At 31.9% G+C, this 24,406-nt stretch overlaps 1 protein-coding gene across 1 annotated transcript in view; it reads left to right on the top strand.

Annotated features, from left to right (window-relative positions):
• Positions 1–24,406, top strand: part of LOC148304113 (leucine-rich repeats and immunoglobulin-like domains protein 1) — a gene marked incomplete at its 3' end in the record, with an annotated part of 617,685 nt that overhangs the window by 477,355 nt on the left and 115,924 nt on the right. The window contains exon 5 of the mRNA XM_088268824.1: positions 6,896–6,945. The remainder of the gene's footprint in view (positions 1–6,895; positions 6,946–24,406) is intronic.

The following is a 24,406-nucleotide window of genomic DNA, read 5'->3' as shown; positions in this document are numbered from 1 at the left end:
TTTTATAAATATTTAGCAATAAACGAATACCTATTCATAAGAAAAAGTACAGTTTTCCGTTTGTATGAAATTTTGTAATTTAATATAATATATTCTTAAATATTAGAATATTGCACTTAAGTCATTATAAGAAAATAACATTAACACAAAATTACCTTCACTAAGAAATATCCTATTTTTACGTATTCATGTTGTATTTAAGCACTGTTGTAAGTTTCCTTTCGTTGTTGGCATATGATGACAAACAGATGACACTGCCATCAGTTGCGAATTAATGATTTAAATTGCTTTGTACAGTTGGCAATAGGTAAGATTCACTACAAATAAATTCAAATACATATATTTGTATAATTTATATTTGAAGCACTAACGTTGTGATTTTACATTTTATAATTGAAAAGTAACTTTGTTTTATAATCACTATAAATATTTGATGACAACTTAATTTTAATGTTTACCGGTTTCGAAGCTAACCGCTTCTTTATCAAAACAAGTATTAATCAGTCTTGATAAAGAAGGGGTTAGCTTCGAAACCGGTAGAACCGATTAAGTTTTAATAAAATATTTTCAGTGATTTTAAAACAAAGTTATATTTTAATTAAACATACATTTTTTTATTTGCAAATTTGATTAATTTTTCTTGAGACACCTTTAGTATACGTATGTGTGTATGACATTATTATGGGTGTATGTGTGTGTGTGTATTACAGGAGGTGCATCAGATTCTGTGTCATAAATGAATGAATATTCCGTTGTTTTTATTTCGATAAAATACATTCGCTGTATTTTTCATTAAACGTCAGAATTTTCGATTTTTCAGGCCCCAGGCGTCTAGTATAAAAGGTGTTAAGTGCGATATTTCAGTACATCTAACTAAAAAAGCTTTTACCCAGTTTAGCCAAGCCGCCGGCTTCGCCAAACGCAGTAAAGCTTCAAAGCTCAGATCGAAAGCGCAGATAGTGAACTCTGTGAATATTATAGAGCTTATTCGAATGTTTGCTAAAAGTGAATCCGCGCGCAGTTTTGCACAAAAAAAAAACACAATTTGAAGCCTTTTCAAAACTATTTCACGCTTGAATGTTTCTGTTTTAACGCTACTAGATTTATAAATATTTGCGTTATTCAATTAAAATCTGTGTTTGACAAGAATAAAATATTTTCTGTGTTAATTTAACTCGTGATGATTCAAGATTTATTTGCCGAACCCGACTTTGTTTGACTTTTTAAACCTTCAATGTTTGACAGTTACAATCATCATTCAATACCAAATATTCAAAATATACTTTTAATATTTTTTATTATTATTTATTTTTGACATATCATCAAAGATGAAGAGGAATATGGAATTCTGGGCATTTACGGGGCTGACGACCGTCATAGGCTAAAGTGATCACTGTACACACGTGTAAAATTCACCTATTCTACCCATTATTGACAACCACACTACTCAAATTCTTGGAAGTTCTATAAATATGAACCAATTTTGAAACATAATTCTTGAATCACTAGAACTTCACTAGAGATATCTATTGGTAAGATGAAAAGAAATGCCAAGACTTCCATATTCTCCTTCATCTTTGGTGAGATGTCAAAAAATAATATGAAAATAAATCCTGTAATTGGAGATAATCCAGATAGTCCAAGTTTTTTTTATTGGGCAGAAACTCTTGTATTAGTATGTGAGGTCCGAATCCTGGATTATAACCACACCCATGAAAAACGCCAGAAAATATCATTTTCATTTTTTTTTATTTAAGCTTATGATTTGATCAAATATTTTTTTTTATTTGAGCTTATAGCGATATGCTTTTTTACTGCTTTACGTACAGCACAATCGATTAAGCACTTATTCTGTTATATAATAAACTGGTATTCAATTTTCAATTTGATATTTGGAAAATACTCGTATAACTATTTCTCAAAATGTAAAATTTATTAATATACATATAGATGTTAACATAAGTATATAATATAAGGTAATAATGCAAGGCTGAGAAAAGAATTATCGATAAAATTAAGAAAGGTTTGATGATATGTTGAAGGCATGTGTATCGAATGACCAATAACATAAATTTGTGAGGCAAATGAAATCAATAATAAAAGCAGAAGAAGACCGAAGAAAACTTGGCTTAATATTTTTTTTAAATATAAACTTTAAAGTGGTCAGGTCGTATAATCCGCAAAAACGTATGATGAGATGCATAAATGTAGAAGAGGTGAAAATCTTTTGCAAAGACAGATTGGTGTGACGTTTTATTCTCTCTGCCTACCCCTGCGGAGAAGCGTCGTAAGGGTCAAATCATTTGGTAATTAGTTTATAATACAGTAGTAAAAAATAAATAAAAAGAATGATAAATAAGCGAATAAAACTTTTATATAGATAAACAGAAAAAATTAACAAATAAAAAAAAATACAGATGTTATTTATAAATTTGTATGTTTAAATTGTTAAATATTTGTATTGTTATTACGCGCTAAGACTTGAACATAATTTGACGGGAGCTTTTCGCTCTGAATTTTAAGGAAATAAAATAGTATATTTACCTTTCCGTAAGCTTACCTCATTTCGCCCTTGAACTTCAATAGGCCCGTACACCCTTCAGGCTTAATGCCCCAAGGACTATGGCTGACAGTCCGCCTAAATAGAAGATTACCCAACACTTTTCAAGGAGCAAAGAGACCAACCTTCATACTAGAACCTTATCTAACCATTCTATCGATCCTGTTATATGTACATATAATATTTACTCTTGTTAAATCAGTCAAGGCAAAGCATATCTTGTACAGGGTGGCACAAAATTAATCACCGTATCGAAGGATTTTTTTAGATTTGGAAAATTCATTTATTATTTACCTTGCTTATTATGTTCACCCCTATAGTGTTATGGTCTTCCGTTCTGGAGGTCGCGGGTTCGATTCCCAGAGGCAAGTAATATAAGTTATTTTTACTCTAATATTCATTCAATATTACCCTGGACTGGTACTTTAAGCGGAGGACTGATCACCTTCATTTCATTTGTTTACGATCAAGATAACACTGCGTTTATATAATGCAGTGCCCTATGCACCATAAGGGTTAGAGAAATTATATACAAGGTTTATAGATCATTAAGTGGTTTTTTGTTTCTTCGAACTAAATAAACATGTTTTTACCTATTCATTGTTTTACATAAATGTTTTTTACAAAGATGTTTTATTTGAATCTGTATTGGGAACAGGAGAGATAATCTACATAGTGTGGTCCAATCGGCATTTGCTCATTGCTGGGAGGAAACCACGTTGCACTCCTCAGGAGAAGGCGGACTGTTGACTGTCATCAGCAGACCTTCCGTTCCACTAGAAGAGGGTTTTGCATTTTATGTCCTAGCTTGGTTTATGGTACCAATGTCCTTCACCATTTTTTTATATATACATCGGAAGAAGTTGTATTTTTTTTGTCAATATCATCGGACGTCAAGTCATATTTGACATTTTATAAGACAGCTGCAGTTTACGAACAGATTCAGGGTGGTGCAAAATTAATCATACTTTTTCGTTTTCTAATAACTTTTTTATTAAATGAAAAATATGAGTGATGGACATTTTTTTATTAAAATGAAACAATTGAATATACCACTTTATCGAGTTTTATTTTTTTTAAGACTAGTTTCGAGAACGACAGATGTTTTCATCTTCTGGTACAAATAAAAACTGAATTATGTCATTCCACAAAGTTAATGACGAATCAATAAATAATATGGTGATGGACATCTTTATGTGGAACTTTTCCAATTGTTAAATGGAAAAGATGATATCCATTAAAACAGTTTATTATACTGCATATTTTCAATGTTAAATCCTGCAGGGTGTTAACTTTTTTATGTGCTTAACAATTTAATTATTATAATTTATATTTGAAGCAATAACTTTGTGATTTTTCATTTTATAATCAAAATGTAACTTTGTTTTATAATCACTATAAATATTTTATTGTAACTCAACATCCCTGATCCCTTTTCACTGTGACTGCTTATCAACACAAAAAATAAAGCCTCTTGAGATCTACTCAAGCTCTTTTGCCTAGCTGCCAAAATATATTGAATTTATTTAGTAGATAGTGTTTTACATAGTATTAATCAGCCTTGATAAAAATAAGAAACGACAGGATCAGGGAAATATGCATGATCGAAGATGTCGTTAGGTAGGGAAGGCAACGAAGGAGACAATGGTATGCGCATGTGAGGAGAATGGAACCATCCAGACTCCCCCACATCGCACGGTACGGTCAACCCCATGGTAGTCGACTCCCGGGCAGACCACCAAAGAGATGGGCTCATAGCTGGATATTGACATCGCGGGAAGCTAATCCCTTTTAAAAACAGGCCACAAGGCCTACAACAAGATGAAGAAGAAAAAGATAAAAAAAGCGGTTAGCTTCGAAACCGGTAGACATTATAATTAAGTTATAATCAAATATTTATAATGATTTCAAAACAATGTTACATTTTAATTAGATTAAAATTGAATTATATTTACCATTTTCCAGGTAAGAATTTCATTAGTGCTCGTTTCTGGGAGTATTCCAGTTTCAAATTGTATCCCACAATTTACTCAGTCATCATACTCCCCACTTAGTCAATTTCTCCCTTGTCAAACATATTATTTCACTTCCCAACTATCGGGACACCACCTCCGCTTAAATAATATACCGTTTTCGGATACCGATCCCGCATATACCAATATCTCCACCAGCGGTTCTCAAAATTTCGCCTACTTCATCTCAATCGTTCTAGCGGCTGTTGACTCTCAACGAATCTAACTGGCAACTATGAACACATACACATAATAGGGTTTTATGGATAATGGGAGTGGTTTATTGATTTTTATTTTGAAATACTCCTTTTTATTTTATAATTAAAATGTAACTTTAAAATCACTATAAATTTATAGTGATTTTAAAACAAAGTTACATTTTAATTATAAAATGGAAAATCACAAAGTCGTGCTTCAAATTTCAAATTAAATCTTTTTTATTTATTTATGTTTTACTTAGTAAATACCACTTTTTCTTAAAATCTAAGAAATATAAGTAAAACTTGAATTAAATTTTTTTACCACATAGTGAATGCTAAATGAATTTTTGGAATACTCTTTTGGCTATTTTTCTGTATTTTTTGGGAACAAACAATAAATAAATAAAAATATTTGTTGAATTCAAAGAATCCAACAATTATGTTAACCGATTTTCGAATTATTCTTTGAACTTCCTTGATTCGAGTTCCATATTCTTCATATCAATTTTTTTACTATATTTGATGAACGAAAACCAACGTTTTTATTTTGAAATAGTTATACAAGTATGAATTCTTCAAGACTCGTTGAATCTATCTTGTCCTTTGTAGTTCTCTTTTGGAACCTCCTAGTCCTGCGAAACACAGTTTGGGATCTGCTGATACCATCGCGTATTATTTGCTTTTAAGCCACCAGCCTCAGGACGGAACAGTCATGAGTGAGAGTTTTGTTTATCCTCGTGTTCTACGAAATGGATATTTCAATTCATAAATCCCTGCAACTCCTATTTCGGTTCGGATTGAGTCGCTAAAATGAACGAGTTTTTTTTGTACCATCGCATATCGCTCACTCCTTTCAAGAACGTCATAATTAAAAAATTGTCGAATTTCAGTTGTGCATGTTTTCGGAATGCCCAGAAAATGTACTATATCCCAGCAAAAGAGGCATATTTTTCACTTAATATTTACCTGCTACAGGGCAGAAAGTGTTATTCTTGCATTTTGAAGAAAAGGTATTGTTAAATTATTTTTTTTAATAAACTAAATATTTTTGAAATGGAGGAAAAACCTTCCGGTTTTACTTAAAAAGATCTGTTGCACAGTAAAAAGTTTAGTAAGTGGCTTAATATTTATTTTTAATACATTTTATTATATTTTTAAACTTTAAAAACGTTCTCCTGATAAATAAGTTTTTTGATGTATGACGTTCTTGAAAGGAGTGAGCGATATGATACAATGATTATTTTACTGATTTAAATAGAATAAAGCAAAATACCGAATGTCATTTTGTGACGAATATAACCTCAATTGAAAAGAAAATTAAACGATTTCCGCCATACTTATATCTTACTGAATTTCCTGTATAATTCCATACAAAAAAATGACAACATTTTTTGTCAAACAATTCCATCAAAGGAAACTTCAAGTCAGTAAACCATTCTAACTACATATGTTACTTTCATGTTTTATTAAATACGTATAACATTTTTTATTTATTATTTCGTAAGTATAAATTATCAATATTTGTATTTTACAATTATTTTGCATGAATATAAAAATTACACACTTTTGTAAGACCACTATGGAGTTTTAAGTTTTGTACTGACACATCTTGGAGGAACTATATTTTATTGAATAAAACAATAAATTTACAGTTTTTTTTCTACTTTTACTTTATTTGACCAGTGACCGGGTTTCATGGCGTAATTGGGTAGATGCTTGACTGCGAAACTGGCGTCGCGGGTTTGATTCCCGCCAATTGAAAATGAATTCAAGAAAGATTTTTTTCAATTGGTCTAGGTGTTTCTGATGTATTTTTTACATTTACCTTCCCTATCCTTACTATCCTACCAAGTGGTAAGAAATAAATGTTTTATTTTATTACGTTTAACCACAAAGTGAATGCCAAAACAATAATATATTATATTTAATAATAATATATTATATTTAAATCACCATGTGATTCCACAAACTTGATACCAAATGTTTATTTTCAGCTGTTGCTGAGTATATGACCAGTTCTAGAAACTAGTGTTTACTCTAATTTACTCAAAAGTGGTATTAAAAAGCTCTTTAAATACCACTTTTAAGCTATACAGTAAGTTAACGTTTGTTTTTTTTTTCAGATTTGCTGTATCGTCATTACTACGCACTTTGCTAAATTGCAGATTTTAATGTAAGTAGTTTTAATATTTACCTTATGGTGTGTTTTGAATGTATGTTTACCATTAACTATGTATATAGCATAACCTAATGTCCCTAAGGACGTGTTAATATTACCCAAGGTCTGTTTGAAACTTAATACATTGTATATCCTAGATTTAGTACGAGTGCGTTGCATACTAATTGAATGAAAACGTTTATAGTTCGTATTTTTTTTCTCATCGTAGAAAATAATAGCAAAATAAATCATATGTAAAAACCACTTCAATAAACTTTATAAAATAAAAGAACTTTGTTTTAACCACTTTTTATTGGTACACTTTATGCAACCGGTTTCGACCTGTTCGACCTGAGAACCCTGTCATCATCAGGGATTATGTACTTTATTCTAAAACATTAACTATAATCTAACTATGATTATTTCAATGTTTTAGAATTTAGTACATAAACCCTGATGATGACAGAGTTCTCAGGTCGAACAGGTCGAAACCGGTTGCATAAAGTGTACCAATAAAAAGTGGTTAAAACAAAGTTGTTTTATTTTATAAAGTTTATAAAATGTGCCACAAAGTATCTGCGAAAAACATTCAATAAACCACCTCAATGTTTTATACGTTGTATTAATTAATTAAAAAGAATTTCATTATTTGATTAGTCACTTTGTGGTTTAATCGTTTTTTTTTTTTAATATTCGTTTTACCTAGCAAATACCACTATTTCTCAAGTATTGACTAAGAAAAACAAAAATTAAAAATTATTGAAAATATTTAATGAATGTAATTTTTACCATGCACCAGATTTTTTTTTTCTTGTCTCTGTAATTGAAAAATTTAAAAAAAAAATGTAATCATGCAGCTTCTCGCAGGGGTAGAGAGAATGGAATGCATACCCGCCGAATATTCCAACTTTTGACCTGACCACTTTCAAGTATTTTAAATAAACACCAATCTTTCTTCGCAAACAATTTTCGCCTCCTCCTCATTCATGCATCTCCTCATACATACCTTTCTAGTTCTTCTTCTCCTTTTTCTTCTTTTTCTTGGTGTTGACCTTGGCCTGTTTTAAAGAGGGATAAGCCTCCTGCGAGGTCGATTCCCAGCTGTCGATTCATCTCTTTGGTGGTCTGCCCGGAATTCGTCTACCTCAGGGTTGGCCGTACAGTGCGATGTGGGGGAGTGTAGATGGTTCCATTCTCCTCACATGCGCATGCCATAGTCCATACCAACCCGCTGATTATTTAAAATCTGGATCGTATTTGAAAAACTTAGTCGTGCTATTTTTTTCTTGGTCTTCCTCTGTTACTATTTAACTACATTCGCCCCATAAATTTGTTTTTCTATTCTTTCTTCACTCATTCGTTCCACATTTCCAAACCATCTCAACACAATTTTATTATGCTTATATCAGCCTTGCACTCTTTCCTCATTACCCCATTTGAACATCTATCAAACATCGTTTAAAAAAAATGCTATGACTTTTGCTGTAGGCGATTAAATCTTATAATAAAATGTCAGTCGATTTATTTTAAAGTTTTCGATGTCTTAAAATAACTCTCAATTTTTATTAAACTTTTTCCTCCTTTTTTTAATGTTTATACAAAAATATCCTTTGAAATATCTCGTTTATCCAACAGAGCGAATAATTTGCCAACTCCATTTTATTTCGTTGTTTCTTCTAGTCTTTTCATGACAGCAAATTGAATTTTTTTCCATCAAATATTTTTTTGAATATCTTAATAGAATAAAAGAACCCATTTTCCAGTGACTGAGTAATGTACTTAAGTCATATATTTAAATGAACTTTTCAGATTTTGAAACTTAATACCCCTGAAAACGAGAATTATGTTTAATTCTCGTTTCATTGTCTTCTGAGAATAAAATAATTTATATGACACCACCCATTTCAAATCCAGGTAACATTTATCCTTATTGATTTTTTTTTTGTTTTTCATATTTTTTTGTTTGATATTTATTTGTTTTTTAATCACCTTTTTTGTATTTAAAAAAAATCAAATTCTTTGAAATAAATATATGGTTTTGAAGAGATATAGATTGGAAATGAAAAAGCATTTTTTTAAAGTATATATTGTCTTTGTCCGCCTACTTTGGCTTTGTCCGCCTCCGTAGTGTAATGGTCAGCACGCTCGGCTACCGTTCTGGAGATCCCGGGTTCGATTCCCAAGGGGGGTAAAATAAATATAAGTGATTATTTCACTGTAATATTTATTCAATATTACCATGGACTGGTACCTGAAGCGGAGGGCTGATCACCCTTCCTTCATGTGTAAACGATCAAGATAACACTGCGTTTATATGACACAGTGCCCTATGCACCATTGGGGTGCGGATAAGGGTTTTATTATTATTATTATATATTGTAAAAAAAATCAAAAACCTATATATTATCAAAAAGAAGAATTAATGTGCGCAGTCAACACGTCTAGCTTTTTATGCAGCCGGTCGCATACTGAATTTCATATTTAAGAATATACCCTTAATACTGCTAGCTGCTGGGGAAAGGCTGCAGGTTTAAATTTTTATAGTTGGTAGATATTTTTTTTAAGTAGAATAAAATATCACAAATCCATGAGTCCATGAGGTCCACAAATCTATGAGGTCAAAACCTTCAAAGAATTTGCTTGGCTACATGGGTTATATATGATAATTTATATTTTCTACATTATTTCAGGAACTTTCATTTCCTTTCAGGATTACCTGAAAGCTCTACTCGGCAAGTAATTCCACCCTGTCGGAGTATCTTACAAACTTCATATTTCTCCTTTCTGCTGAATCACTGCCTTTATTTGTCGATTCCCCACTATCATATTATATTATATATCCGACCACCCCATCCCTTCCATTAGCATTTCCATAAGTAATGTTTAACTTCGACAAATATTTATTACCTTTCAAGAAAAATAATACTACTTTCGTTCTGCTGATATCATTTTTCTATTTTATGACGTCGCGGTTTTTGATAACGTTTTGGATCTATTTTTCTATCCACATTTTTTGGAGACACCTAACGTCTGAGTGACTGAAATCTAGCTACGGCTTTTACGAAACCGATAATCATGTTTTACTTAGGCTCCTACCTTATAAGTTTTATAGCCTATTCCTAAGTGAGTTTACTCGTTACGATTAAAGTTACCACAATTTCATTCGTAAGTGAAAATTTGTAGGCGAAAACACTCGTGTTTTTGGAATCACCTAACGTTCGAGTGTCTCTGAAATCTAGCTTCAGCTTATTCTACAACTTTATTTGTTTTAAAGTCTATTTCTCATTGTGAATGTATTCTCTCTTTATAACTTTACTCGCTATGATTTCATATAATTCATGAGTGAAAAAAAAAACTAACTAACTAACCATCACGCTGCTTCTCCGCAGGGGTAGGCCGAGAGAATAGAGCGCCACACCACTCTGTCCTTGCAAACATTATTCGCTTTTTTCACGTTCATGCATCTCCTCATACATACCCGCCGATTGTTACGACTCCTAACCTGACCACTTTCAAGTATTTGACAAGTTAAGTATTTTGTTTGTTCATTTTAAGTATTTTATATTTTTTACTCTAATGTATGGAAGTGAAACATGGAGTTGGCAAAAGAAGGATGAAAGTAGACTGAATGTAGTCGAAATGCGATCTCTCAGAAGAATGTGCGACAAAACGATGTATGATAGATGTGCGAATAGTGAAATAAGGAAGGAATGCAAAGCTGAGATAAGCATTATCGATAAAATTAAGAAAGGTGTGTTGAGATGGTTTGGATATGTAGAACGAATGAGTGAGGAAAGAACGGTAAAACAAATTTATGAGGCGAATGTTAGTGGGAAAAGAAGCAGAGAAAGACCGAGAAAAACATGGCACGATCCGTGAAAATTTTAGAACAAAAATTTCGTTATCTCATAAAAGGCGTGACATACAATTCAATTATTCTAAGGCAGCAATAAAGTTACTTAAGTAACAGTTCAAAATATGTCGTAGTTTTACACGAGAAAATTACCAAGTGCATTTTTTTTTATAAAAACGTGATCATTGACTATTTGATATCTTACTACCTTAATATTGCCCTGAAAAAATTCCCAAAGGATTTTAAACTTGGAAGAATAATAAATTGACTTGTTAAAAATGTTTATTCTCTTGCCAAGCAAGGGTACAACATTTTACGTTTTGGTATTTGGTCAATTTCTCCTGTACGACTAGGATATATCTGATTTAAAAATAAATTAGAATTTTACTTTTGATTCTAAATTTTTTAAAAAATAAAGGAAAATCCACGATTACCTGGTTCTCAATATGTGGCCATACCATCTTAATCCCCTTCCCTCTACCTAGCTATTGATGTCTTTTCCACGCATGCGTGAACTTTTAAGTATCTTTAATTTTTATTTTCAATCACCAATGATGCGGATTAAACACACAATGATGCCAAACCCATCGAAACATATGACGAATTGGATTTTTTTTTAAATATTGATATTTACCAAGTGAAATTTAAATACAAAATAGTGAAATATTACCACAAAGTGACTACCAAATCATTTAATAAAAGAATTATACTGTTGATAATATTTATGAATACGTTAAAAAGTGGGCACATCTAGACCCATGATACCTGTTACGCTTCAAATACGTCGGACGAATTAAGGGTTAAATCACACAAATTGTACAAAATCTCAATTCTATACGAAGAAGGTTCAAGAGTCAGAAAGTACATTTTCATGTTGAATTTATTTCTTTGTTACTTGATTTGATTTTTTTTTTCAAATCTTAAATAAATTCAATCTTTCAACAAGGTTTTCTTTTTTTACTCGTAAAATATTGGAAACGTCATGGCGTGAAAAGCTTTTTGTCACGTTTAAAGGTAAAAACATTATATATCCTGAAACGCTAAGCTGACACCATCTCTTACTGCTAAGCCTTTTCCGGTTACAGAAGACATGATGGAAACCCAATGGGATTATTGATCAAGGTCTTTTGAATTCAGATTTCAGTGTCACGTGATGATTTCCTTATCGTATTTCACTTTATTTTTGTAAATAAAGGTTATAAATATATAATTTTGTTTTTTTTTCGATTTCGTAAAACTTTGTGGCACATTTTATAAATTTTATAAAACAAAACATTGGTGTCAACCATTTTTATCTTTCGTACTTTTTTTCCAAACAATTTTGACAAGCGCCATATCAACTTCAGTGATGGATGATTTATTAAATAATGGATATTCAGTATTTCTTTCCAACATTTAAAGAGTTATTTTATACATTTTATGACATCTCAACGTAAATATAGAAGCAAAGGAAAGTCTTATATATATATATATATATATATATATATATATATATATATATATATATATATATATATATATATATATATATATATATATATATTGGGTTGATGCAAAAGTAATGACCGTTTTTTATGATCCCAGGTAAAAAAAAAATTTTTCATAAATTATGAAAAGTATATTCTTTTTTTATGATTCTATTGTATAAAGGATGCTTCCCCTCTACTTTCTATTCAGTTTTGGCCTAGCCAGAGTACAGTAATAACCCCTTGTATTTTATCAAAATGTCGTTCGATAAAGTGCATTTACGTATTGTTTACTTTATGAATTCCGTAAAGACAATACCGCGAGTGTGGCAACCAAAAACATTTGTGAAGTGTATGGAGCAGATGTCATCAAAGTTCGACAGGTACGAAGATGGTTTGCAAAATTCCGATCTGGAGATTTTTCACTCATTGATAAACCACGTACCGGGCGGCCATTGAAGTCTGATGACGACGAATTAAAAGTCAAAATTGACACCAATCCACGTCTAACCATCAGGGAGATTGTGTCAATGATGGGAGTCAACCAAACAATCGCATTAAGACATTTGAAGCGTATGGAAATGGTTTCGCGGTACGACGTTTGGATACCTCATCAATTGTCGGCTGCCAATTTATTGGATCGTGTTTCAACGCGCGTTGCTTTGAGTGCGAGACAAAAACATGAACCTTTTTTGCATCGTTTGGTGACGGGAGATGAGAAATGGGTCGTGTACAACAACGTGACAAGAAAAAGACATTGGACTATACCTGGACAAGCCCCATTAACAACTTCGAAGGCCGAAATCCATAAAAAAAGTTATACTTTGTGTTTGGTGGAATAATAAGGGTATTGTGTATTTTGAACTCTTGGAACACGATAAGACAAGTACAACAGAACAATATTGTCAGCAATTATCCAAATTGCACATGGTCCTTCAAAAGGATAGACCAGAATTGGTAAACAGAAAAGGGGCAGTGTTTCATCACGACAACGCGCGACCACATGTGGCTATGATGACCCAACACAAGCTAAATGAGTTAAATTGGGATGTTATCAAGCATTCACTGTATTTTCCAGATCTTGCTCTTTCTGATTTTTATTTATTCCGATCACTGCGAAAAATTTTTAAGATGAAAAAAATTATTCAATAGAGCAGGTAAAAACATCCCTTACTTCATTTTTCGCATTAAAATCCACGGAATTTTATACTACTGGTATTAATAAGTTGATAGAAAGATGGAAAAAGGTTATAAGAACTGATGGAAATTATATAATTTATTAAATAAATAATACACAAGAAAAAATTTAAAAAAAAAAATATATGTAAAAAACGGTCAAAACTTTTGCATCAACCCAATATTTATATATATTTATATATATATATATATATATATATATATATATATATATATATATATATATATATATATATATATATATATATATATATATATATATATATATATATATATATATATATATATATATATATATATATATATATATATATATATATATATATATATATATATATATATATATATATATATATATATATATATATATATATATATATATATATATATATATATATATATATATATATATATATATATATACATGTATATATATATAAATATATAAATGTGCGTGTGTAATATATACTACCATTTAAATGCAGTTCTTTCACCATTTGACGACCAATATCACTTGATTCTACACTGTGATATAAATAAGAATAAAATAAATAAACCAACCATTCTTTTCGAGCGGTTAATAAGGATTTCGACCCTCTTAAAAAATCGTACAGTGCTTCACCGGTCGTAAAGTAACCCACAACCCTTTTCCAGTGACTTCTTATTCCGATCCCATCCGTAACTTTTGACCTATTTAAGTCTATTTAAAATCGCGAAACCAATTCTCTAAAGCAGTGGTTCTTAACCGGTTCGTTGCCACGAGCGCATTAACGCGCTCTCCAACTCCGTGGTCGCCAGGCCGGTCATACAAAATGAGCGCGTAAACGCGCTCTCCTTTGACCTTGCCGCAAGCCAAAATCTTATCCGATAAGGATATTTTTTAAATTAGAATATATAGATACAACTATCAAGAAGATCAAGAAATAGTACAATATTACAATTTACTGATATTATCAATGTTACAGTCATCTTTCCAAACGCTTTCACTGAAAGTTTCTGTTACAGGGTTACCGACTACAGTTTTTTTTAGTGACTTTACATTTTCGTGGAACATTAACATTTATTTTAATCCTTTTCTTATCTAAATTAACATTAATGAATAAACATATTTTAAAAACACAATTATATTTTTTATTAAATAAAACAACTTTGTTTTAACCTCTCTTTATAAGAAGTGGTTAAAACAAAGTTGTTTCATTTTATAAAGTTTATAAAATGTGCCATATTTAAACAATTGTATTCCGCTAGATTTTTTACTTACCAATAAAGTTGTGATAACCCTGAATATTTAAACTGTGTTTTTCTGAGTAAACGGCAGCTTAAACACCACACGGTGTATGTATTTGGTAAGTTTTCATTATATCTTTTATATCTCCGTACAAAAATATACTTTTTTTACGTCGAGACGGTAGGGTATCGACGTAGGTTCATTGAAAAGATTTGTGACCTTTGTCTAAGCAATTAGGATGAAGAAATGAGACTAGCTCTATAGACAAGCTCATATCAAACAATTTTCACCGCAAAAAATTTCATTGGAATATTTATGTTTTAAAATATTTTTTTCTTTTTTTTCTTCTTGGTGTAGGCCTTGTGGCATGTTTGTTAGAAGGATTAGCCTCCTGCGATGTCGATTCCCGGCTGTCGATCCATCTCTTTAGTGGTCTGCCCGGAAGTCTTCTACGTTGGGGCTGGCCGTACAGTGCAATGTGGGGGAGTCTGGATGGTTCCATTCTCCTCACACGCGCATACCATTGTCTCCTTCGTTGCCTTCCCCACCTAACGACATTTTCCATCTCGCATATTTCCCTTATCCTGGCGTTTTTTATCTTATTTAAATGAGTCTTCATTTCTGACACTCTAAGCGCGTTTTTTGTGCCAACGGTGTCCGATCTACTTTTTTAAATATCAATGTTATCTTTTACTTCTTTGTTATTTAAAAAAGTAACTTTGTATGTTTTTTGAATCTTTAGTTTTGGTGTAGGTACCGCGAATTTTTATTATGATCATTTATGAAGTCAAAGTGTTTCTTTCCCTTCATAAAGGTTCAGAACAATAATTAAAGAAAATACTTCGTTTTTTACCACTGGAGTTTTATTATAGACTACATGTTTCAGAAGTTAAACTTCCATCATTCAGGTCTGTATAATAACTAAAATATAAAATATAAAATTTTTCTATAAATTTTTTGTTTTCTTTAATTATTGTAACATGTCTTACCACAAAGTTAATGCCGAAACAATAAATAAAATAAAGGTTCAGAACCACTGCGCTGAAGTTATCAACCGACCCAATAATTTTCTCAACTTTTCCTTGCGGATAAAACACATCGCGAGATAATATATTGCCAAGTTATTAATATACTCTTTTGGGATTATTCCCTTCCTATTGTGCGGGTGGTTTAACCCCGTTTTACTAATCAGAAACCATTGTTCTGGAACAATTATTAATATTATCTATTTCTTTATATTGTATATCTCCTACTATGTGGTTCCAAAAATATTGTATGTACGGATGATCATAATACATTATTTATTTATAGATTTGATGCTAAATTTAAGAATTACAATTTTATTTATATGATTAATCTTAAAATCAAACACTGATTTTTTGGTTTACTAAGTAGTATTTTACAATGATTAAAGAAAACACTTCGTTTTTTACCACCTGAGTTTTATTATAGACTACATGTTTCAGAAGTTAAAATTCCATCATTCAGGTCTGTATAATAACAAAATAGTTATGTAGTTATTATACAGACCTGAATGATGGAAGTTTAACTTCTGAAACATGTAGTCTATAATAAAACTCAGGTGGTAAAAAACGAAGTGTTTTCTTTAATCATTGTAACATGTCTTACCACAAAGTTAATGCCGAAACAATAAATAAAAGTAGTATTTTATTGTTATTATTGTTGTCTGTTGTAAATGATTACTGCACATGTCAAAACTATTACTTAAATACCTAGAATTGTATAGCTGTATAAGGAACATCAGTCCATTTAATCTTCACATTCGTTTGAAAATGCCATAACTACGCGAATCATTTGTTACAAAATTATTTTTATGTGTTTTTTTTCACAATAAAATACAACGTAGTAGATTTAAAAAATGAGTGTTTGATTTAAAGATTTAATATTTCATACATTGTTTACATTAAAGATTCCCAAATGAACAAATATGGACCTCCATGTTATTGTATACTCACTCACCGGGATTTTAGTCTACCGGTTTCGAGACGTATTCGTCTCTTCGTTAGGACTGTCACTTCACCGGTATCCAAACAATACTACACGGCACTACCATAGCACTATTCGCACATTTACAACTAAACAACATATTGATAACATGTGTTTTTGTTCGACCCGATGACCAACATGCACTTAGAATCGTAGAACAACATGCACTAAATGCCAAGGTGTGACATACACTTGTATTAGACAGCACTTATATTGGTATCAAAAATATTCAATATATGTAATGTACTTAATTTATATTTATTTATAAATACATATCGCTCACTCCTTTCAAGAACGTCATAAATCAATATTCGTCAATTTTCAGTTGTGCATGTTTTCGGTATGCCCAGAAAATATACTATATCCCAGCAAAAGAGGCATATTTTTAACTTAATATTTACCCGCTACAGGGCAAAAAATGTTGTTTTTGCATTTTTAAGAAAATGTATTGTTTAATTATTTTCTTAAATAAACTTAATATTTTTCAAATGGAGAAAAAACCTTCAGGTTTTACCTAAATAGTCTGTTGCACAGTAAAACGTTCAATAAGTGGCTTAATATTTATTTTTAATACATTGTGTTATATTTTCATACTTTAAAAACATAAATATATATATATATATATATATATATATATATATATATATATATATATATATATAAAGTATCTATCTGCATTGCAATATGATATATTTTGGATGGTAGTTGCATTTATTATTTACCTTGCTTATTTCGTACAAGGTTTGTAGATCAGTCCGTGGATATTTAAAAAATTATATGGAATTCTAATCATCATTTCATCACAGATCTTGACAAATTCTTAAATTACTTTTTCAGATAAAGATGTCTAAGCATTACAGCACAGAAACGACTCAATCATGTTTTTGCGAGCCGTTTATCAAATGCGTAGCATAATTTGACATCATTTCTTGAATAAAACGTAACAAAAAATAACTATTAAATGGCGCTTTATCTCCAAACCGTTAAAAATACGCATTTTCAGAATTCCTGAAAACTGAAACCATCTCCGGAATACATAGTGGCTGCCGAGCGCCATTAAGAATCACTTATTGCTCCCTTGTTCCTCCAGCCCCGCAAAGCAGATGCGTCATTTGTCCTTATTGTTATTTACATTACTGTCTATTGTTATTTACAATATCTCTGACGTCATAGTTGTGGAATTTTCCGCGCTTAAGTAATCAAATACTTGGAAAAGTCGAACAAAGCCCGCGGCGGTTCTATTGTCTTGCATATTGCATTAGTTCACGCGGACAAACTTTGCCAGGCGTCCCGTTGGGAACTTACTTTTCTTTACTAAGTACTTTTGTACTTCTATTTCCTCTGTCCCAATGGGAAATGAATTATCACCTTCTAAATAATATCATACCTGCCTTTCCTGAAAGTGTGTATATAGCAGTGGCGGTACTTTCCTAGAAGCCCAAAAGCCCGGCTTGCCTAACAACTCCAAATAAAAATGACTAAATCTAGACCAAATGATTAAAAATATGTAATTAATGTATGGCTATTTTTAAATTATGGCGCACTTACATGATTATTAAACTCTATGCATGCCATTATATGGTGACGGTACTTATTGATTATGGTTAATATCTGAGGAAGATATTTTATTATAGTGAACATTTTCTTTATTTCAAGGTGATGGCTATACCTTACAAAAGTTACTTATGATTACAATAGATTGTTTTTATTTATAATACTTTCTGGGTGCTTACTATACTGGGAATAATATGAGGTGAAGAAATTATAGGTACATCCTGTATTAACGAATGTGAAAAATAATGGGCTTGCCTTACTGGTAAACCCTAGGCACACCACTGGTATATAGGAACCTCTCATAACGAGTATTTCGCATAACAAGCATAAAATAATGTGAAAAATTTGCTCCTTTAGCGATTAAAATACCACATAATGAGTCACAGAAAACGGGTTAGTTCCTTTTTCACGACATTAACTTGTGATCCGGGGCAAATTATACAGTATAATTTGTACAAATACTAAAAACATGGCACGATTAGGTATGCCAAATACTTGAAAGTGGTCAGGTTAGGAGTCGTAACAATCGGCGGGTATGTATGAGGAGATGCATGAACGTGGAAGAGGTGAAAAATGTTTGCAAAGACAGAGTGGTGTGGCGTTCTATTCTCTCTGCCTACCCCTGTATTTGTTAGTTAGTTATTGTAGCCGATTGAGGCGTAAGACATCTATCAACCAATTTGTCTTAAATACACAACACTTTTAGATATTCTGGAGAATTTTAGGCATTGCTTTATCCATGAGTGTTATTGAAATGAATATCTCTCATGCGTTCCATTTAAAGATATCAAAAGCTTCTATACTTTACTTACTTGTCCGCCTCCGTAGTGTAATGGTAAGCACGCTCGGCTACCGTTCTGGAGGTCCCGGGTTCGATTCCCAAGGGGGATAAAATAAATATAAGTGATTTTTTCACTGTCATATTTATCCAATATTACCCTGGACTGGTACCTGAAGCGGAGGGCTGATCACCTTTTCTTCATGTGTAAACGATCAAGATAACACTGCGTTTATATGACGCAGTGCCCTATGCACCATAGGGGTGCGGATAAGGGTTTTATTATTATTATTATCACTTACAAAAGGATGCCTATTGTAAAACGTGTAAAATTGGCAGCTGTTCATGTTTCACAAATTTATGAGGTACAACCCTCATCAGAAATACATTGCTTCCTGCGCTGGGTTAAAGCCTTCCGAAGTGCATTTGTTTTACGATGTCGTTCACTCTTAGTGACCCTGTCTACTTGAAAGCACCTGGCGCCTCCTGAAACCCAGTGATGTATTAAGAACCCAAATACACCCATCGGGTTTGAAATTTACTCACAAAACTATGTGTGTCAATATTTAATGCATTCCAGAATGGAATTGAGTCAACACAAATATCTCGATATATATAGGTGTCTTAAGTTCAAATGAAACTTCTATCGTTTTTTTATATGAAGGAAAATGAAAGTCTGAGCATTCTGGAGCTTACGACTTAGTATTATCTTTAGTATTTTATTTATCCCTTACCGCACCCCAATGGTGCATAGGGCACTGCTTCATATAAACGCAGTGTTATCTCGATCGATTATACTTGAAGGAAAGGTGATCAGCCCTCCACTTCAGGTACCAGTCCAGTGTTATATTGAATAAATATGAGAGTGAAAAAATCACTTATATTTATTAAACCCCCCTGCGAATCGAACCCGGGACCTCCAGAACGTTAGGCGAGCATGTTGACCATTACACTACGGAGGCGGATAAAAAAAATATATTTTTATGAATTTTTATTCATTCAATAACATTAAACCTATAATTTAAAATATGACAATGACTAAAGCCTCCCCCCTATTGTCTATGTTCCCACTGATAAGAAATAAAAAAAAAATTAATAAAAATAAGAAACAGCTACTATCCCCTCTTCAACCTTCAACGTCCCAAGGACCAAACTCTGAAATTTAGAATTAGCTTCACATACGGTGTTTGAAAATGATGCGGAATGCATCGAAACGCGTGTCACAGTAGATTAAAAAATATAGTAGTATTTACTTAGTAAAACCTTAATTAAAAATATTTATTTCACTCTTACTACTGTGCTCCAGATATGTGTAAAAGCTGGGCAGCAATTTCGAATTGCATTCTTCCGACCAATGACGCCACGATTCGCGCAGTTGATCTGTGAACGGACCTCCAGCATGCTAACCATAACACCACGGAGGCGGACATTTTTTTTACTGCACGCAATACTATATATCCTGAGTCTGCCCCTGTTGCAATGTGCATACGTGAATATGTACGAGTATTTTATAGTTTTTATTGAGATTAGCTGCTGTACATGACATAGACATGACGGATTTTCAGCTCGTTAAACTGCATCTTTACTGCTCGAAAGTTGCAAGTAAGTGCTTTCTACGCTATTTTTCCGGTGGCATCGTTAGGGCGACAGCGAAAAGACAGTCATTTAAAACGTTATTAAAAAGTCAATTTGTACTTTGAGTTTCTTCATTTTATGCCACAGGAAAATTTGTGTAGGAAAATATAAACTTCGCTTTTCGATTATTTTTGCGTAAGATGTGTTGACTTGTAACATTACTTATTTACTTACTTATAACCCTTTACCGCACCCAATGGTGCATAGGGCACTGCATCAAATTGACGCAGTGTTATCTTAATCATTACTTACATTTAGACAAGGTGATCACTCTTGCGCTTCAGGAACCAGTCCAGGGTTATATTAAATAAATATTTCAGTGTAAAATCACTAATATTTATTTTCACCCCCCCTGAGAATCGAACCCGGGACCTCCAGCACGGTAGCTAAACACGCTGACCATTACATCACGGAGGCAGACAAAACATTACTTTTTCCAAATCCTGTAAATGCCCAGATTTTCAAAATATCATCTCTTTGCAATTATTCATCCATACTTTGATTCCAATCAGTTTCTTACAAAGTGCGTACTTATCCATGCATTAAAATATATGTAATATATTAGTTGAGTATTATTTTTTGACATCTCAATATAGATAAAGAAGAATATGGAAGTCTCGGTATTCACGGGCTTGCGACCGTCATAGGCTGGTTTAAGTGATCACGTAAATGCCCAGACTTCCATATTCTTATTTATCTATGTTGAGATGTTTAAAAAATATATTTGAAAAATTTCTCCTATAATTGGAGATACATATATAATAGTTACAGAATAATAATGAAAGGTACCAGTAATGAAAGGTATCACTCAATTTTGGGTGCTTTGCCAATAAATTAAAAAATTATTATAATAAAACCATAAATAGTTCTTCACAAACACATTTTGAGTGTGTCCAAATACTTGTTCACAAAATCTGGATTATCTCTAATACAGGGGTTATTTTCGTATTATTTTTTGACATCACATCAAAGATAAAGAAGAATGTAAAATTAAATAAAGTGATTAATTAAACCAGCCTATGACGGTCGTCAACCCCGTAATTGCCCAGACTCCCATATTCTTCTTCATCTTTGATGAGATGCCATAAAATAATATACAAATATTTCTCTTTAAAATAAAAAAAACAACAAAAAAACTATCGGTGTTAGGCTTTTTTCATTACATTGTTACGTTTTTCTTGTCCAAAGAACCCCTTGTTTGTGATATTATCATCCCTTATTTTAACATTATACGATTTACATCGAAACATACCATGAAATGGAATTTATAACCAAACATGTCTCGTGGGTTTCTCTAAGGTGGGTAGGAACTGTTATAAATATCCTTTGGTAGGTTGTATAGATACGAATGTACCCAAAGTCACAGATATACTAAACCGTAATCCTCTACCGACAGTAAGGAAAAGTCGGGGTTGGCTAAGCTTAAGTCTATTCAAATAGGGCTTCGGAAAGTGGACCTCCCCAATACCTTACTTGAAGAACGCTTAGTATTTATAAAAGGCTGTTTCAAGGGTTGTATTTTTTTTGTAAGATCTCTCGTACATTAGTATCAGTCGTTTTATAAATTAAAAGAATATCAAATTCGATTGTATTAAATATCTTGACATAAATTATACATATTAGTTTTAATAAAATGAAATAAAAACATCGTATTTTTGAGACATGTTTAATAGATTTCTCAACACAGGTGAAGCATTTATTCTCTTTGTCCACCTCCGTAGTGTAATGGTCAGCACGCTCGGGTACCGTTCTGGAGGTCCCGGGTTCGATTCCCAAGGGGGGTAAAGTAAATATAAGTGATTTTTTCATTATAATATTTATTTAATATTAACATGGACTGGTACCTGAAGCGGAGGGCTGATCACCTTTCCTTCATGTGTAAACGATCAAGATAACACTGCGTTTATATGACTCAGTGCCCTATGCACCATTGGGGTGCGGATAAGGGTTTTATTATTATTAAAAAGGGTAGATTTAATTCTAAACCTTAAGTTTTTTTTAGTGATTTTTTAGAAAAAATACGTGGATATTACATATGTAGAAACTAAAAATGCACATTGTAGTCATACAGGAGAAAGTGACCAATTGCATTTTTTAACAAAAACTTGGCTGTTGACTATTTGATATCTTACTAGTTTTATATTTCCTTAAAACTTTTTGAACTTGTAAGTATAATATATTGACTTGTTAAAGATGACTACCTGCATTGATGTTTATTTTCTTGCCAAGCAAACGTGATTTAAATGGCCCTCCTGAACATTTTACGTTTTCTTAGTTGGTCACTTTTTCCTGTACGACTACGATATATAGTAGAGTAGTGTGGTTGTCAATAATGGGTAGAATTGGTGAATGTTACATGTGTGTAAAGTGATAACTTCAACGAGCCTCGCAAATGCACGAATAAAGATGACTACCTGCATTGATGTTTATTTTCTTGCTAAGCAAAAGTGATTTAAATGGTCCTCCTGAACATTTTACGTTTTGTTAGTCATTGCTCAATTTGATCTTCCCCAATTTAAAATCAATGAAGCGCCCTTGAGGCAGTGTTTTACGATAATTATTCGAAGTATTATAATTAAAGATTTTTTCAATTAATCAATGGATTTGGCAGACACTTGGTAGTAATATGTATCCATTTTTAATATAAGTATTACTTGGTAAATACCTTAGTCATTGCTACTAGGTAAATCCTACTGATAAAAGTAAGAAACGGCTCCTACCCACTCCTCGTCCTTCAACGCCCCAAGGACACAACTCTGAAATTTAGACTTGGTAAATAGGTTCCCTGTAATAGTGATATTTACTTAACTAAATTAAAATTTATATCGCTTAATAAATTCCTTGTCTACTATGATTTTCTAAGCCTGTTCGGGGACGAGAACCTCTGAGTACTATTGGAGTCAGTGTGTCAGTCGAAGGTGTTTGTTCGTTTACAAAAGCAATTACAGGTATCTGCATTGAAATGGCAAACATGTACAGAACATTGTTCTGTACATATTGACTGTCTGTTGAGGTTATATGATTCGATAATTATACACCTTTGTACTCAAATACTGTTCTATCAGTGTACATGATACTTTACACACACATACGTGTGTGTGTATATATATATATATATATATATATATATATATATATATATATATATATATATATATATATATATATATATATATATATATATATATATATATATATATATATATATATATATATATATATATATATATATATATATATATATATATATATATATATATATATATATATATATATATATATATATATATATATATATATATATATATATATATATATATATATATATATATATATATATATATATATATATATATATATGTGTATACACACACACATACACGCATACACGCACACACATACACACACACACACATACACACACATACACACACACACACACACACACACACACACACACACACACACACACACACACACACACACACACACACACACACTCACACATACACATACATACATATATGGTTACGAATTTTTGTTGTTTCAAAATGGAAGAACTTATATTATTTTCTTGGATAATTATACACCTTTGTACTCAAAAACTGTTCTGTCATTATACGAGATACTTCGCACACACACACACACACACACACACACACACACACACACACACACACTCACTCCACACACACACACACACACACACACACACACACACACACACACACACACACACACACACACTCACACACACA

Source organism: Brachycentrus maculatus, unplaced genomic scaffold, assembly GCF_059751285.1.
Source record: "Brachycentrus maculatus isolate JH-2025_06_01 unplaced genomic scaffold, ASM5975128v1 h1tg000332l, whole genome shotgun sequence".
In the NCBI taxonomy this organism is placed as follows: domain Eukaryota; kingdom Metazoa; phylum Arthropoda; class Insecta; order Trichoptera; family Brachycentridae; genus Brachycentrus; species Brachycentrus maculatus.
Note: the sequence above shows the minus strand (reverse complement) of the source record. Positions and strands in the feature narration are given on the sequence as shown.